Here is an 18689-nt window from a genome sequence, read left to right as displayed (position 1 = left end):
CGGCTTGATAATGGTTCAGGACTTTCTAGTAGACATCCCCAAATGGGGATCATTCGGGGGTGTAACAGTACCTACCATTTAATAAATTTAAGATAACGAAAATACACTATTTTCTACATACAAATTGAAAATAACGAATAACGAAAAAGGAAATTAACCCTTGGCTTCATTTTCAACCACGGGATTGCCGGCTCGAAAATTCGTTTGATAGTAATAGATGTAATCGTAATGCCTATTAGATTTAGAAGAATGTGAAAACAGCTACCAAACCTCAACCTTTGTTGACATGTGGCCCAATTTAGAGTTTTTTCTGTGCTTGGACTGCCAATGTGTCAATCCTTATGATGTATGGCTTATGCAAACTAAATACTTTTAAAAATTACTAATTGAAATGTCAGTGACAAACGCCTAACGAGATCAACATGGTTACGTGTACCTACCTATAGATAGTATACCATCAAAAATAGTAAGGAGTTCGAATTTAGAACTTGGCTCATCACAGTATAAAATGTATGGGATGATATTATGTCAAATTTTAGTATGTGGCGCCCTCACTTAGTGGACAATTTATATACTGGTGGATCTATAGGTAGCATGGCAAATTATTCACCCAAATAAATCCAGTTTATCAAGATAAAATGATATGGTAAACGCAACAAATTATATATACTATCATTATTGTATTTTATTTAAATAAATTTATTACTTTCAGATATTTATATAGTAATAAATTGAAATAATTTATTTACCGAAGTTAATTAAAACCCTGGCTTAGGTGAAAATTTTACCTAATTACACTATTATTATACAATACAATATAAATATATGGATAGGTAGGTACTTTTAGCTAACAATGTATGTAGTTACGTTATTGATTCATCATCATTTTGAATGCCATCAGCACTGTTGGCTTGCGGCAGTGATTGCCAACCTGTTTTACTTTGCGGAACCCCTGTTGAACCCCTACCTGGCTGACTGGAGGGTAATTTACTAAATAAACGTACAAAGCAGAGTGATATACCTAGGCATAGATGGTGAACTAATGAACAGACCAATGAAACACGCAACATAATAATAAATAGTGTAGTAAGAAATAAAGACATTGTTGTAAATATAACATTGGCGTTATAATTTTAAATGCTCACAGAAATATGTAATAAGGATAGTGCATAATGCGATGTAATTAATTATTGCTAAGTTTTTGCGGATTCTTGAGTAAATACTAGCATATATTGCGCAACCTGGGTGGAAATCACTGGTTTATGGTCATCGATTTTTCTAGTTTTGCTATCCACTTAGACACCTTCACTACAGTTCTTATACGTTTTTCAATGACGTCTTCTCAGTCTGACAATCCCTAACACTAATTCTGAATAAAATGCACTTAAATAATCTTGCATTACATTCACAAAGTTCAGTCTTGAAAATTTGTCGTGTTTGAACAGTAACAAAAATTAATTGTCAGTGGCTTTGGTCCTGTCCTGTCTAGTCAAAGGAGTATCCACAATTCGCCACAGTCCCTTTAGCCCGAATGTAAATCCAGTTTTATATTTAATAAAAAAACATATTTTCAAAAAAAAATTTCAATGAGAAAGTCAGAAAAAATAATTATAAGATAAAAAAAATCATATAAACTTGACTTGACTTGACTAACGATCAAAAAAAATTGTAGTACTTAAAGTACTTATTTAAATGTCATTTTGACATTTCATATTGATTTCTATAGTAACGCACTTATATATTAATAATTTAGTTGCTAAGACCCCCTTAGCAACCAACAATAATAACTTTCCATACAAAACAGAATTAACTGAAAATGAATTCAATCCTACTTAAAGATGGCTAAAAGTATTTAAAAAATGCATTGGCAATCGTGTTCTGATATATTATAAGTTTCAAATGTCTAGCTAGTTGGAAAATTAGTTAAAAATCTATTCCAAGATTTGTACCGGACAAATAAGAATACAAGCTAAGAAAAACGTTGTAATAAAATAGTGTGGTATCTATGGAACTTTTTTTTGTAGGCGTCTTTGAAAATTGTTTATGTATTAAAATCTTTATGCAAAAAAGCTTGGTTAATTTGATTATAAAATTACAGAAGAAATACTTAATAAAATACATGAATATACGAGTACATTCAGGCGATGTCTAAGGGTGGAAAATTATAAAGGTCGGCAAACGAAGGAACGGATACAGCTTTTGAAAGCAGCGGTGGTTTTCTGTGAAGCGGACGATGCGGCCGCTTCGTTAGAAAGTACCAAAATTGACAGTTTTTAAAAATCATAAGGAGGCCACCAACTTATCGCTGCCTCAGACCTCCACATGCCTAAAGTCAGCGTTGTTTGAGAGTAAGTTTCGTAGAAATGTGGGTAGTTACATAATATGTATTTTTAAGGATTTTCGTTGCATTTGTTTGTCTAAAAGTTTCAGATAATAGAATTAGTAGATAATATGCACCTAATAATTGTGCTGAGAGAGTGACGTGTCCGGAAATTTGTACGAATGCAGTTTGCCGTAACACAGTTCATCGTGAGATGTTCTATCGGAAATAGATGACCGTATAAAATATTGAAATCAATTCATTACATACCTAAATAAACCACTTAAAAATACGTTATAAAAACCACCGGAATACAAGGAAAGACAGAAAAAATAAGTAGGTACCTAAGTAAATTAGAAATGCAATCATAATATAGTATAAACTAAAATTTATATAAAAATCTGGTAGGTTCTAGTATCGATTCGTGTCTATCAAAAATATCTGATTATAATGACAGCTTTATTACCTGTCAAACATTTGATGCAAATCAATATCAAATTATTGTTCTTCTTGAATCTAATAAAACTGGACCAGCTCATCTATTCTATACACAAAACTGCTATCAGCCGCTATCAAGGGTACTTTTCATATTTTGTATTGTGGTATTATAATTTTTACAATAAATTAGTTGTAATTGTTACAATAAGTGCTATGTTTTAATAGCACCTCTCTTGGCTGTGCTAACTTTTAGAGCGAGATAGACAGTTTTGACAGTTTAGATGGCTAACTTATTGTAACAAGTATAATACCTGAATACAAAAATATGATAACTACCCTCGATAGCGGTCGATAACAGTCTTGTGTAAAGAATAGATGCGCAGTACTGTGTGCAATGCTCCACGAATAATGGGGTTTTTTCTCAATGCTATGCTATACCTACGGGAATATCATTTCGGTGAAACAGCTTACGGTAAACTGTGTTACGGCGAAACATTGATACCTACAAGTAATTTTATTAACAGTTTTAAATGATTGGTTTAAGTTAAAATTTGGGTTTAGTCCGTGTAGCATAGAACAATAATTATTTGCCGAGTATGCGGCGTCGAGGGATTGCACACCTCAGTTAACATACCCACCCACATACAGAATAACGCGTTTTCTTCGTGTTTATATTTTAAAAACACGTGACGCGGTTAGCTTGTTTATCGATTAATGATTCAACATTGCTTGGCGTATGCACCACCCAACAGTATTTCGATAAATGTACATTTAAACTTTGTTTCAAGTTTACATAATATTTTAAACGTTCTATAAGTAAAAATTACCTTTATGTGCGTTGTTTCAAGATTTATCCGATTACAACACTACTAAATAGCTATTAGACTTATATTCTATAAATCGTATTGGTACAATTCAATTATTTTAATCAGGTATAAGGGATCTTGAGTATTCTCAGCATATATTTGTTTACAACGATATTACCCCCTCGAATCGAAAGTGAGTTTAAATTCTAAATACATATATAGTATATCGAATCCAGCGACGTCTCATGGTGGTAGGCAGGTCATGGGTTCTATAGGAGTGGCACATTATAAATGGCGGCGAATGAAGGAACGAATACAAATCTCACAACTTTTGAGAGCAGTGACGCCACGAAGAAGCAAACGAGGTTTCAATCACTTTCGAGCACTTCATTAGAAAGGCATATTATTAGTAAAAAAAATAATCGAAGAATAAAAAATAACTATTAGATATTGTATTGTAATAATGCCTTTTATAAAGGCAGTTTATCATACAGTCGACAGAACGTGTCACCAAACCTGTCAGCACTATTCATAGACCTTTACGTAATTAAAACCACCATTGTTTGAGAGCAGGTTTCGTGTAAATTTGTTTTAATTATTAGTAGGTGGTGCGTATGTCAATTTAAAGATTTTTCAAATGTTTTCTGTTTTTGTCTGTTTTAAATCGTCAAAAATAAATAATAAAATAGATAAGTAGATATACACTTACGTAAGTACCTTACAAATTTGCAGAAAATTAGAAACAAGATATTAAAAAGGGCGGCATTTTAAGTCTACTTCGGGTCGGCACTTTGCCTAGGGATTTCACGTATTGAATCCATTTGTCATAAATTTTGTTAGGAGAAATAGGGAACCGGAGGGTAGGTTTGTTTGACTCCAATAATTAGAAGATTGATGCGTGAATGAAATGAACCCTGGTTTTATTATCTCCTTCCAAATAAATATTAATTTAATTATTACAGGTAAGTTTGCAGATTTATAATTTAGCTGAGTGGAAGCACGTGTATGCGTTATAAGAAATTGCAAAGTCGATCGAGCGGAGCGGAACTATAACCTTACGGTTAAATCTTTGATAACTGACTGACAATTGATTTCATGTAATTGAGTGTTTTATACAGATTCGATACAATAGAAAATGCTGTTATCGCTACTTGAATATGTTGATAATCATGCTTTGTTGTGTAATACATAGCTTGTTTGTAAATTATAAATAATTGATTTTAATTTTAGACAATTAAGCACTTTTTAATTATTAGGCACGATTGATTTTCATATAAACAATTTTGTGCATATCATGATGTTTTGTAAATTATAAATAATTGATTAATATAATTATTTTGCTAAATTAGCTTTCTGTTAAAAATTGATTGATTCACATAAATCGCTTGTTCTACTATTTCAACATTGTTATGTTGCAAGGTACATTGTAATTATAAATTAAGTCATGCAGATGGTAGGGTATTGACCCCTACATAAATATTAAAAATACATATATATTATAAGATACATAAACTGAAAGATTAACAATGAAAACCACAAAATATAATGAAATGAAAAATAGTAGATTAGTATAAAAAATTAATAAAAATCCCAAAAATTTCATTGAAAACATTTTCACTCTAGTTTTGAGAAATGACTTTGATACATGACAATTGTGTGTTTTTGGTGTCAGTGCAATTTCAGAGTTCAATCAATTGGTTTCTGTTCTTATTATTTTTAACGTCGTGTGCAGTTTTGAAAGCGTTCGCACTAGCCTTCGCCTCGCTTATAAAATTATTTATTCAGTTTTCATTAAGCGCCCCCAAGCAGCGACGTCCCGTGGGGTAGTCAGATCATGCGTTTCACAAAGGCGGCACACTATAGAGGCCGGCGAATGAAGGAACGGATACAAAATATGACATACTTTGAGAGCAGTAGTGGTTTTCCATTCAGTAGAAGTAGACGATGCTGTCACCTCGTTAGAAAATATCGCCATATTAGTTTAAAAAAATCCTATAGCTATTATTGTAGTATATATTATGTTGTAATGGCGGTTTATCGCGCAGGCAATTGTTTCACAAAGGTGCCTCCAAACCTATCACTGTCACATACCTCCGCGTACTTAAAGCCATCCGTTTGAGAGTAGGTTTTATAGAAATAGTGTGTCAATTTAAAGAGTTTTACTTAATTTGCGTGTTATAATATGGGTAGCCGAAAATAAATAATAAAAAGATAAGTATGTGGGTACCGAACGAATTTGCAGACAATTTTAAACAAAAAATGAAAACAGATGGCATTCGAAGACTACTTAAAGGCGGCATTTTGCCTAACGACATTACTGCCTTCAAGATCTTCAATTTACTCTACTTAGTGTAATTTACCGCGGCTTTCAAACTCCTTATCAAATCAGAAAATCGGTATTTCGCTCCAAGGCGAAACGTGAAACACATTTTGTGAGCTCCCACAGAATTATTGAGCGATCATAACCAGTGACGTCCCCAGGCAACGTGCCGCCTCTACGCAGACTTAAATAATGCCGCCCCCTGCCATTTTATAATCTTAAATTGTATGTAAATTGGTTATGAACCTGACAGGTTTGGAAGCAACCTTATAAAAAAATATGTCAAAACGTTAAGACGATTCTTACTTCTAACTTAATGTTTTTAAACAAAACGACCGCATCTACTGCTTTATGTACGATCGCAACCGCTAGCTCCCAAAAGTTGTATTAATCTTCTCCCAACCCAAATAATATTAAGCATGTTTTTACATTCTCAGCAGACCTATTATAAATTCCGAGAAGAAAGAAAACGTCAAAAATGATCAGTCCAATCTGTCCACAATACGTTAATTTGATGACTGCGTACTCATTGTAGCGGATGCAGATAATTTTCCGTTTTAAGTTTACGGCGTTTTTATTTAATATCCTCATTTAATGCATTAATAAATTAACCAAGACTACATAATTCGAATTTTAAGCTAAAATACTAAAACACCAAACTGATATTCAATTACCATCAATTATTATCGAATTATCATATCGGTCGGTACCTATATTATGAAATTCGGCCATATTATAAGAATATTCAGGCCGTGGGACTGGATTACGAATTACGATGGTAAGGCTAATAATTATTGATTATCTGCGAATGCAATGCGTAAACCTGTTCGAAATAAATGAAGATTTTCGATTGGATATTTTTTTTCATTTTTTTTTAACATTTATATCAGTGTGTAACAGTCAACAGTTTATCATTTTGTGTTATCAAAAATATGAAACAAAATAAGTAGATATTTTAATTTGTAGAAATAGCTTAAACTAAGAAAATCATTATTAACTCTAAGTAAAATTATTTGTTCAACACATTGAATATAATATTTATTTCAAAACCGATTATCTCAGCTGTAACCAAACTAACTTAAGCACTTTTACCCCGTAACCACAGGTTTTACACTTTAACAAGAAAGATATATTTTTAAATTAAATGTCAAAAAACAAACTATCATAAAAAATCTCACACACTTTCGAGAAAGCATCAAAATACCATTCAGTGACAAAAATAATTGGCGTTTACGTGGTAGAACTCCATGATAATGGTTTTGAAAACACCTCAAAAATTATATAACCACTAGAAAAAACTTGGGCCGAGTGGGACTCGAACTCGCAACTTTCGCTTTTCGGGCAAGAGCGATTTTTTTCTAATAACTGCGCTTTAACTGAGGTACATTAAATTAGGAGGCAATATTTTTCTAGATTTTTTCTAATAGGTGCTTATGCATGCTTGTGAGGTTTTAGTTTTGAGTTTATTTGTCAAAATGAATACATAATATAATAATTAGAGTATTTATAGTCCTATTTATGTATTTTATTAGGAAGCTAACTCCGCGCTTTTAAATTATTTTTTTACCTCTACGTTACGATATATAAATAAAACATGCAACATATCACCTTTTAATAATTAATTATACAGGCCTTTTCAAAAACCCTTCATGAATAATTAAACATAAATAATAACTCATCTTAACAAGAACATATTACAAAGTTTAATAACATAAATGATTTTACTCTGTGTTACCCAATGTCAACGTGATTAATGATTACACCGATAACTTAGTTGGTAAAGGGCAGCGGCCGGATTGCAATGATTGTGAATTAAAGTCCCATTCCGTTACATTTTTCCCCCCATAATTGGTATGATTCTAATTAGTTACATTTTACTACTTACTTAATTCGCATATATATATATATATTTTTTTCGACCATGTCCGATCCTAATAGGATCATATGGGCCTCCACAGAGTGGAGGTTTGTATTAACAGATTTTTTTTTTTTAAATATAATATTATACTTTATTATAATATGTATTTATTTTACTCTTGAGATATCCAGGGGACTGGAGCAGATATTTTATAGTATATTAAGGCACCTACGATATGTAGTCTTAAAAATAATATTGTTGTTGTTAGTATCGTGTATGTATAGGTATTATGTTAATTTTCTATGTAATCACATAATAACAATTACAATATAATTATGATGCTAGTACACCTTGATTAAAAAATATATGATTATGCTACTGTGACGAAACTGTATACATAATATTATAGATAGATACTCCAATGAAAGTACGTGTATGAAAATTATTACTTATATAGTTTTTCATGAAAATCTACATAAGAAAAGACAGCGAAACTCGTCCAACCTAGCGCGTAACGATTAGTTGGCCATTCGATATAATTAGCATGCTATTTAAATGTGGTAATTAAAAAGTAATTATATAGTCAGCAGTCAATGTGTTAAATAAAACACTAATTTAATCACGAATAAAAACGAAGCTATAACACGTGTGTTTACATAAATTTGCGTGGACGGAAAATTTCTCACGTGGATGAATTTACAAACTTATTAAATAAAATATATTCCCCATTCACTGATATTCAAGAAAATTAATAATCACCGTGCCATTACAATGACGATAAATAAGTAACACCAGTGGATGACTAATGCAGCAAGTGTAAGTAAAAAAAATGTTTTTAAATTACTCTATTTAATTAAATTTAAACCATGTTTTTCGTCGCTGATCAATTTGACGTCAACATCTATAATCTGCAATGTGTAAACATTAAACGAATAATAAATGTCAAAAAGTGTGTGGAATTTACGTGAGGTATTTATATATATTTAAAGAAAATGTTATTTCGCCTCATATTCTGTAACGACATAAGAATTTGAAGAAAAGCAATGAAATGACAGAAGAAAAATACATTTATTTTGTCGGTTCCTTGCTTACCTTATATAAGAAGATCCGAAGTCTATAAATACGTTACTTATCCCACAAGTAACTCATATTGAATATGATCACAATTATTTGTTATCGACAACTGCAGGTATTCGGCTATGTCACATATTATTTGGACGCACTGTATTAGCGTAGTATGGCATTCCACGCGATCCGAAGCTTTCATATAAATGACGTACAACGCGCTACTAATTTTCCACCTCCTTCCGCATAACCTAAAAACCCTCCCGACATTCAATTACTTCCCACTATTTCATGATGCAATTAAAAGTCTCCTGATGTCATTATACAAACACCACAACGTTATGAAACGTTTAATTTACAGAAACATAATATATTTTTATTCTTATCAAATTGATTAAACTAGTAGCAAAATTTTAATATAAGACACAAAATTATGCATTGCTTGATAGCTAAGACGTGTTCTCACTACAAAAAATATATAAAGGCGTCTTTTAAAATTTAAAAACTTAAAATGTAAAAAACGGTCGAAACATTTCTTCTATCCCTCGCTGGTGTTATTTATTATTCTATTCATTGTGGTAGAATTATTATTATCGAAATGTTTCGCCTTCATCGAGACGGTTTATGTGGAATACTAAATTGGACTCGGCCATTCGGAGCCGATTTCTTACGGAAGCGGCCGAATGCGTTCGCCGTCTACAGAGTGAGCGTCGCGAACCCCCCCGACGCTGAGTGGACGCCGCGGCGCCATCTCAACAAAATTTACGTGCGACTACTAAGTTATTTTATCAGCGTTGTTATTATTACATATTCGCGGTGGGTAACAATTCATTTGGTAGAGTGGGAGGGGCATAGAAGCTCTCACTGAAGTTTAAAACAATAAAATATAATTGTTTGTATTTGCAAAATTTCAATATGAAGAATATTACGACGTACATATTTAATCTATTCTTGTTATTGGAACCTAATCATATGATCGAAAATAATAATTACTTCATTGAAGATATTATGAAGTAAATTTAAATTATTCTTCATCGCACAAAAATATAATTAAAACTAGTAGAAAAAACACTTCAATTTATGCACTCTCGAAATCTCTTCAATTCGAAACGAGCATACTATAAAGTAAATTGGCATAATCAGAGATATATCATTTTAAAAATCGTGTTTGCTATCCGCCACATTTTCTGTCAACCTGTCACAAATTCACGGCTCGAAATGACTGGAGCGCAGTTCCGGCTCATGAAATCCTCGAGATTGTCGCTCCGTCTCGTAGACAAATTAATTTCACTGTCTTATCTTGGTAGGCCATATAACAATTTTTATTAAAATATACATAAAATTAGGTGAATATGTTAATATTTTTGGGAAATTATCGAGCGCTCTGGTTCGTACATTTTTCCATTTAGAACGCTTCAAAAATTAATTGTAATATCGTTTAATTAGTACTTTCTATATAAGTACCTAGGTACTCGATATATTATAACAAATCATCACAAGGATTATTATTGAAAACAAAAAAAAAAGCTAATTAAATCTTAAATACGGGCAGTGGTGGATAATAAATTGTTAACAAGTAATACATATGCATGTCCTTATTAATTAGAATAAAAATATCATGTGATTTATACTGCACTGCTAATTGACTAACAAATCATATGTCAGAGTAGTACATAATATGTTAGTTAAATTGTTTTTTTAATAACACGATGAACAAAACAATAGTTTGCAACATTTAAAAAATTATCGAATACCTATTAATTAGAGCTGCCAGTATCTCGATACACAAACTGGTGTGGCATTATTTTCTAGCACATTATACCTACTATAGGTACATAATTTATTTTAATTAATATTAATTAAAGTATAGAGAATTGTAATAATATTACTAATCAATAATAAATTAAATAATATATTACGTATTTTTGACAGTTTATTAGTATTGTGTACCTTCGTATAGAATGCATGTTTATCAATAAATAAAATATTAAATTTAGCAATGATACATTAATAATATGGATAATTACTTAGGTACATATTATATTAATTGTGAGACTAGATTTTATTGACGTCATTAGGTTCATGCTTTGTCGTAAAAATGGAATGTAAGTACTTATATTTTTATATTTTTCTAACAACTTAAATATCCGATAAATATAACTATCCACGCATAAGTGACAAATAAGCGAAACATTAATATCATTGGCAAATTCAATTTTTAGACGTAACCTTCTAATATTACCTGAACATATTTAAAAGATATACCTATCGCAATTCATATCCTGGATCAATCCATTGCTGAATGAAGGCCTTCCCAAGATTAACGATCGGCGTTTGCCGATACAGCTGGCTGCGGTAATAATTAATGATGACACTAGTTAGGTACATAATTAAACAAACGTAATTTTAGTTGATATGTATCCATAAAACTCACCATGTGAGCGAAATACGTGTTGTAAATCAATTTTTATAATATGTGTTAAATACCACATGTTATACAAAAGAATTGCCATATACAATAATTATTATGAAGAATAGTAGGTACTTATGTGATTCTACTGAATAATATAATAAGTACAAGATTTATACAATGTGGTGGATACATCAGAAACGTGGATACCTACGTATTAGATTATTTTCTTTATATTGGTCCGGAACGGGAGATTAATATTTTTCATACTTCTCTTCTTCTTGGTCGTGCACTCATGGCTGAGGATCGTGACCACATTTAAATTTCGCCATCCTTTGAGCGACCCAGACTTTCCATCCTTCTCGATCTTCCGCTTCTCTCAGGGCAGAATGGATGGTGCCCCCAGTCAGCTCTTTCACTTGGTCGCTCCATCGCGCAGACGCTCTTCCTCTGCTTCGCCTTCCCTGGAGGCTACCCAAAACTACCAGTCTCACTAGGTTGTCCGGTCCGCGCCTGACAATATGTCCAAAAATCTGCAGAATTCTTCTCAGACATATCGTCGAGAGCCGTTCCTTTATCTTCAGTCTCTGGATAATTGTCTCTTGACTGGTTCGTCCTGTGCTCCGTCCAAGAAATTCGAAGCATTCGGCGCCAACACCACATCTCAAAGGCATCAATTGCCTTCCGTTCTCTTGCCTTCAGGGTCCACGACTCGACTCCGTATAGAAATATCGAGAACACTAATGTTTGCACAAGCATCATTTTTGTGGCAATCGAAATTCCCCGATCCTTCCATATAGTGATAAGGCGTGTCATCGCATTTTTTGCAATCTGTGTGCGCCTTCTTATTTCCGCTTCGCAACCGCCCTTTCCACTGATGATCGATCCAAGATATAAAAACTCGTCGACTGTTTCGAGGTTTTGGAGTGTACTTGGTGTTGGTAGAAGGTTGGCCCGATCAACAACCATTTACTTGGTCTTATTCCTATTAATAAGGAGGCCATATTTGCGACTCTCTTCCTCTACCCGATGTAGCAGCTCTGTGAGTTCTCTTTCATCAGCAGCGATTAGTGTGGTATCATCTGAAAATATTGAGTTGTTTATTTTCTGGCCACCAATTGTAGCATAATTACATACTTATCTATAGTATTTTCAATGCAGTTTTCGACTCCGGCCTTCGGCGCAGTCTTTATTTTCTAATGGATGTTCCAGTTAAAATAAACTGTTTTTACAGTGTGTGACTTAATAACAATGTAATGAAAGGTAATGAAAATAATGGAGATTTTAGGTTAATTTGAACTATCGCATCTTCACCCGCCATGTAATTAGAGCAGTATATAGATAATATGCACGGCCGCCTTCCACGACGCTATAAACGTGACAGAATGAAAAGATTTTACCACCATAGTTCCTTGTCTCAAAACGAAGCTGCGTAGTATCTACCATGCTCATTGGTGCGAGGAGTTTAGAAAATAAAAGAAGAACTTGACTTGGTCTGCTGTCATTTATATTTAGTGACATAAAGTGTCCTCTGTACCAGTGTACTCTGCCAAAACAGAGGAGTCAGGAGTTGAAAGTAAAGAATCTAAGGAGGGATCGGAATTATTTTTTTCTCCATATGACGCAGAAAACTTTTCAAATGCCTCAACGTTGGCCTAGATTGATATCAATTAAGACGGCGTGGCCAAATGGGCCGTGTGTGTGCCTCTACGGAAAATGTATGATACTAAACTTGACAATAAATAGTAATTGAGGTGTAAAGTTTTATTTTTGATGTGTTTTTTCACTATTAAAAATATCTTTTTATGACAATGTGGCGGGAGGTCGGTGATTACTTGGCTACTACAAAAGGGGCAATGTGGAAATGATTGGAAACCAGTGTGATATGAGCATATTTTTCCAATATTTCAAAAATAATAGACTACCGAAATGGAAAGTACCTACCTAGAATAGGTATACGCAGCGCTCGAAATGGAAAAGTTTACGAACCGGAGCGCTCAGAAATTTTCTGAAGATACGAGGGTGGGTCAATAATTCCTTAGAAAAAAGCATTAAAACAGGTTTTATTTTTGTATTTTTTTTTTATTTCTCAACATAATTTCCTTGGAGCTCAATACACTTGGTTAGACGTTTCTCAATTTTTTTTAAACCGTTAGAAAAATAAGTTTTCGGAAGGTCCTCAAAATAAGCATTTGTCCGATCGATGACTTCTTCATTTGAAAAAAAACGTTGTCCACTTAGCCATTTTTTTAAGTTTGGGAAAAGGAAAAAGTCACTGGGGGCTAACTCTGGCGAATACGGTGGGTGGTCGACCAATTCGAACTTCAATTCTTCAATTTTAGCCATTGATCGTAAACATGTGTGAACACGGGCATTGTCCTGATGAAAGAGGATTTTTTTCCTGTTTAAATGAGGCCGTTTTTCTTCAATTTTGTTTTTTAGCTGGTCCAATAAAGATGCATAATAATCCCCTGTTATTGTTTTTCCTTTTTCCAAATAGTCAACGAAAATAATTTCACGTGCATCCCAAAATACAGTAGCCATAACCTTACCAGCTGATTTTACGGTTTTCGCCTTCTTTGGACATGGTTTGCCTTCGCAATCCACTGCTTTGACTGTTCTTTCGTCTCGGGAGTATAGTGGTGTATCCATGTTTCATCTACAGTCACAAAGCGACGAAAAAATTCATCCGGATTGCGTTCCATGAGCGACAACAGGGCTTTAGAGGCCACCACCCTACTGCGTTTATTGTCGACTGTGAGCAAACGCGGCACCCATCTTGCAGAAATATTTTTCATGCCCAATTTGTCATGTAAAATAGAAATGACGCTACCTTTTGAGATCCCTGTAACCTCAATTATCTCACTCAACTTTAATCTTCGGTCACTTAACACCATATCGTGGATTTTATTGATCATTTCTGGTGTAGTCACCTCTACAGGACGACCTGAGCGTGGTTCATCCTTTGTTGATGTACGACCACGTTTAAATTCATTTAACCAGTTATAAATAGTTGCAAGTGAAGGAGCAGATATGCCGTGAACTAAATCCAACTCATTTTTTATTTCATTTGCTGTTAACCCTTTTATATTAAAATGTTTAATAACAACTCTAAACTCAATTTTCTCCATTTTCCATTTTTCCATTTTCCACAAGCAAATTTTTTTTTAAATGTACGAGAAACACACAACAACCCGACCAATCTGATTGAAACTTCGCAGAATACTGAATCGGTAGTGCCGCTGCATGAAAACAAACCGCTTGCAGTACTAGTCGCGCCACCTGTCGGCTTTTCTAAGGACTTATTGACCCACCCTCGTATTAACATAGTTATCAAATGTTATGTGTATTTCATAAAAATAAGTTTGTTAGATTTTTGTTATATGGCCTATCTAGCTCAGATGGTCAAATTATTTATTCCACGAGACGGAGCGATAACTTTACCGATTTCACGAAAAGGAACGGCGCTCCGGTCCATTTCGAGCCCTGGGTATACGGAGAGCTAAGAGATGCTAGCATGACCTGGGAGACTGGAAAGCGACACAGATTCTTGGAGGCACGATGTGGTGTCATGTGGATATGGTCAAATAAAAAGAAGAAATAGGAAATTAAATTATTCACAACTTTATTTTATTATTCTTCTGTATTTTAATTGAATGGTAGTGTCACGCTTAGTTTATAGTTTACTGACATCTATGAAACATTTAAATAACCATAATAATACAATGCTGGAATGTTATGCACACTATTTCTGCGTTCCCTGGTTATGCAGAATGAAAAAAATCGATAGATCCTGCTGATAAGCAAGGAACTCAGAAATAATTTTCTGTGGATATCAGTATACTAAAGAACATGTGAATAACAATTATTTTCATTTTCTTTTTACCTTTTAATCATCAGCCCATTGAGCATCATCTGTCAGGGCAGACATCATAATATTAACGTTTTTCGAATATAGGTATACTAGTTAGTTTTCTTTTTTTTGACATTGCAACAGGCCATGATCTCTAATTACAGTAGGTAGGTACAAGAGTACCGACAGAAACATTAAGGTTTAGGAAAGTCATATAGATATATTGTGACTAGGAATCAAAAGAATCCAGTGCTTTGAGGATGTTAAGCAGATGATCTCTTTAATTGCCCACTCAATAAGATATTTGCAACCCAGTCATATTGTAGGAGTATTCAACAGACCCTAATCAGTAATTCGGAAAATTGGTAAAGTGAATAATGTGTCTATATATCACGGTTTGAAAATACGTCCAGAAGTCCCACTGTTTTGTAATAATTTAGTACAAATCCATCTCATACCTTCGAGACTTTGTAGGATCAATAAATGGTTGTTTTATCATGCGAACCTTATAATTCTAAAACAACTTTTAATATAGGTTTTCGAAAATATTTTTTTTAATAAAGAAGAGACTCAATTCAAAAAGATATTTTTATGAGGTTTGCAAATTTATCCGTTGTATGAACATGCATTACAAAGTTTGTGTCATTGATTTTTAAAATTGATAGGCGAATGCGGCTCTCCCCCCCCCCGGTGATTTCACAATAATTATATTAATGTGTTTTTTTCTAAGGCTAGCATTTACGTCATCTGAAGCGCATACTTTCAAAAGCGGCTAAAACGGTTTTTCAACCATTTTGAGTTGGATATATATTTTGATATATAGTTTTAATTTCAAAACTCAGCTAAATCCGTCAATATTAATTATTAAAAATCTAGCTTAGTTTCAAAATCAGCTAAAATGGTAGTAAAATATATTATTATGTTATTTCAATTTATCTCAAAATTGCATAAAACCGCTTTAGCCGTTTTTGACAGTAAGCGCTTCATCTATTTCACACCATCAATAGGCCTCTTGTAGTGTTAATACTGAAATTGAATTATACTTATATAATTATATAAAATAAAAAACATGAGAATGATATTTCCTAAATAATATATTATGAATTATTTGAAAAATCGCTACGTCCTAAGTAGTGAATAAACATCTTTTCCTTTTGTGGCTGTCGATGGTTCAATGAGAACCAAGCAGTGTCAGTAGAATCGATGACATACGAATCGCTTTCAAATTAATGTCATTCATTTAACTATTGTTTAGTACATGCAATTTCTTTGTATACATTTTTGACACAATCGAATTACTACTTGATAAGCATTTTGTTTACCTTAGCGATATTTATCATTTATTTTCATATTAAAAATATATTTTCTCACCAAACGTCTGATATACTGAGTGTAAGCATATTCCATCGTAACGGATTCAATAAAATGCTATCGCGATAGAACAAATCACTCACCCGTAATATTCACTTTGTAAACTCGTTGACATTGTATCTTGCTAGAGAACCTAGTGCCTAGAACAATAATACCTACCTCTCTGTTATATTGTACCATTGTATAACTTACTGAATCACTGTACCTGTCAAACTCGCAAATAAACAAGCAATCTAGATTAAACTCAATCGCTCATCCACCTTCACATCCATCCAAACCGGTGACCTCAATCACATACAGCCAAACTTCTGCTAACTACAATAATCTCATGTCAATGACAATCTTATCTCACACCCCCAGTAACGAAGGGTGGAGGTAGGCTGTTAAGATCCGCCATAAATAGTGCACATTAAACTTTGTATGTCATACGCATTTGTTTTTGTTGAACTAAGACTACAATTTACAGATTGTTGGTTAGTTTTTAAAAATCAATTAAACCCTTCCTAAACCACACCATTAATAGTTTAGGTATACTTTGGGCGATACGACAAAATTGTGCACACTTTTTCATTCATAAGTACTTATTTGTTTTCGTTGGATTAAGAAAAATATTACACCTATTGTTTGTTAATTTTTTTTAATTCATTAAACGCGACCTAAACCAAACTATCTAATATATAAAAATTAATATTTGTGTGTTTGTTTGTTCGTATTTAATGCGCAGCCATACCGTTCATCCGATTGCGATAAAACTTTGTAAACTTATTGCTTGCACTTGCGGGAAGAGTATAGGCTATACTAATATATAAAAATGAATGTCTGTCTGTCTGTATGTCTGTCTGTCTGTGTGTCTGTCCCGTATGTGTTCCTATACCATTCATCCGATTGCAATGAAATTTTGGTAAGTGGTTGTATGCATACCCATAAAGGTTTCTGAATTAGAAAAATCATCATCTTCTTCTTCTTCTTCATTATATTTTCTTTTATACGTATGGTTCCTATACCATTCATCCGATTGCAATGAAATTTTGGTAAGTAGTTGTATGCACACCCATAAAGGTTTCTGAATTAGAAAAATCATCATCTTCTTCTTCTTCATTCTATCTTCTTTTATTCGTATGGTTCCTATACCATTCATCCGATTGCAATGAAATTTTGGCAAGTGGTTGTATGCACACCCATGAAGGTTTCTAAATTAGAAAAATCATCATCTTCTTCTTCTTCATTCTATCTTCTTTTATTCGTATGGTTCCTATACCATTCATCCGATTGCAATGAAATTTTGGCAAGTGGTTGTATGCACACCCATGAAGGTTTCTAAATTAGAAAAATCATCATCTTCTTCTTCTTCTTCATTCTATCTTCTTTTATTCGTATGGCCCTATACCATTCATCCGATTGCGATGAAACCTTCATCAGTTGTTGTGGTAACACCCGCAATGGTTTTTGAATTTGTACAACCATCTTCTTCTTCTTCTTCGTCTTCTATTCTATATTCTTCTATTCGTATGCGTTCCTATTCCATTCATCCGATTGCAATAAAATTTTCGTCAGTAATTGTGCCAACACCCGCAAAGGTTTCTGAATTAGTACAACTATCTTCTTCTTCTTCTTCATTCTATCTTCTTTTATTCGTATGGTCTCTATACCATTCATCCGATTGCAATGAAACCTTCATCAGTTGTTGTGGTAACACCCGCAATGGTTTTTTAATTAGTACAACCATCTTCTTCTTCTTCTATTCTATATTCTTCTATTCGTATGCGTTCCTATTCCATTCATCCGATTGCAATAAAATTTTCGTCAATAATTGTGCCAACACCCGCGAAGGTTTCTGAATTAGTACAACCATCTTCTTCTTCTTCATTCTATTTTCTTTTATTCGTATGGTCCCTATACCATTCATCCGATTGCGATGAAACCTTCGTCAGTTATTGTGGTAACACCCGCAATGGTTTTTGAATTAGTACAAGTATCTTCTTCTTCTTCCTTGGTTCCTATACCATTCATCCGATTGCAATGAAAATTTGGTAAGTGGTTGTATGCACATCCATGAAGGTTTCTGAATTAGAAAAATCATCATCTTCTTCTTCATTCTATCTTCTTCTATTCGTATGCGTTCTTATACCATTCATCCAATTGCGATGAAAATTTGACCAGTTGTTGTGCGCAAGCCCGCGAAGGTTTCTGAATTAGTACAACCATCTTCTTCTTCTTCTTCATTCTATCTTCTTTTATTCGTATGGTC

The 18689-nt window shown here is 33.3% G+C and overlaps 1 protein-coding gene across 1 annotated transcript in view; it reads right to left on the bottom strand.

Moving 5' to 3' along the window:
- The window catches only part of LOC147079646 (uncharacterized), a 256411-nt gene extending 247046 nt beyond the window's left edge, over positions 1-9365 (bottom strand). Inside the window, exon 1 of the mRNA XM_085942773.1 lies at positions 8835-9365. The gene's annotated coding sequence lies outside the window, so the exon portion shown is untranslated. The remainder of the gene's footprint in view (positions 1-8834) is intronic.
- Positions 9366-18689: the final 9324 nt, after the last annotated feature.

This window comes from Rhyacophila brunnea, unplaced genomic scaffold (assembly GCF_057557595.1).
Source record: "Rhyacophila brunnea isolate RB1 unplaced genomic scaffold, BYU_Rbru_1.0 scaffold_1, whole genome shotgun sequence".
In the NCBI taxonomy this organism is placed as follows: Eukaryota; Metazoa; Arthropoda; class Insecta; order Trichoptera; family Rhyacophilidae; genus Rhyacophila; species Rhyacophila brunnea.
Note: the sequence above shows the minus strand (reverse complement) of the source record. Positions and strands in the feature narration are given on the sequence as shown.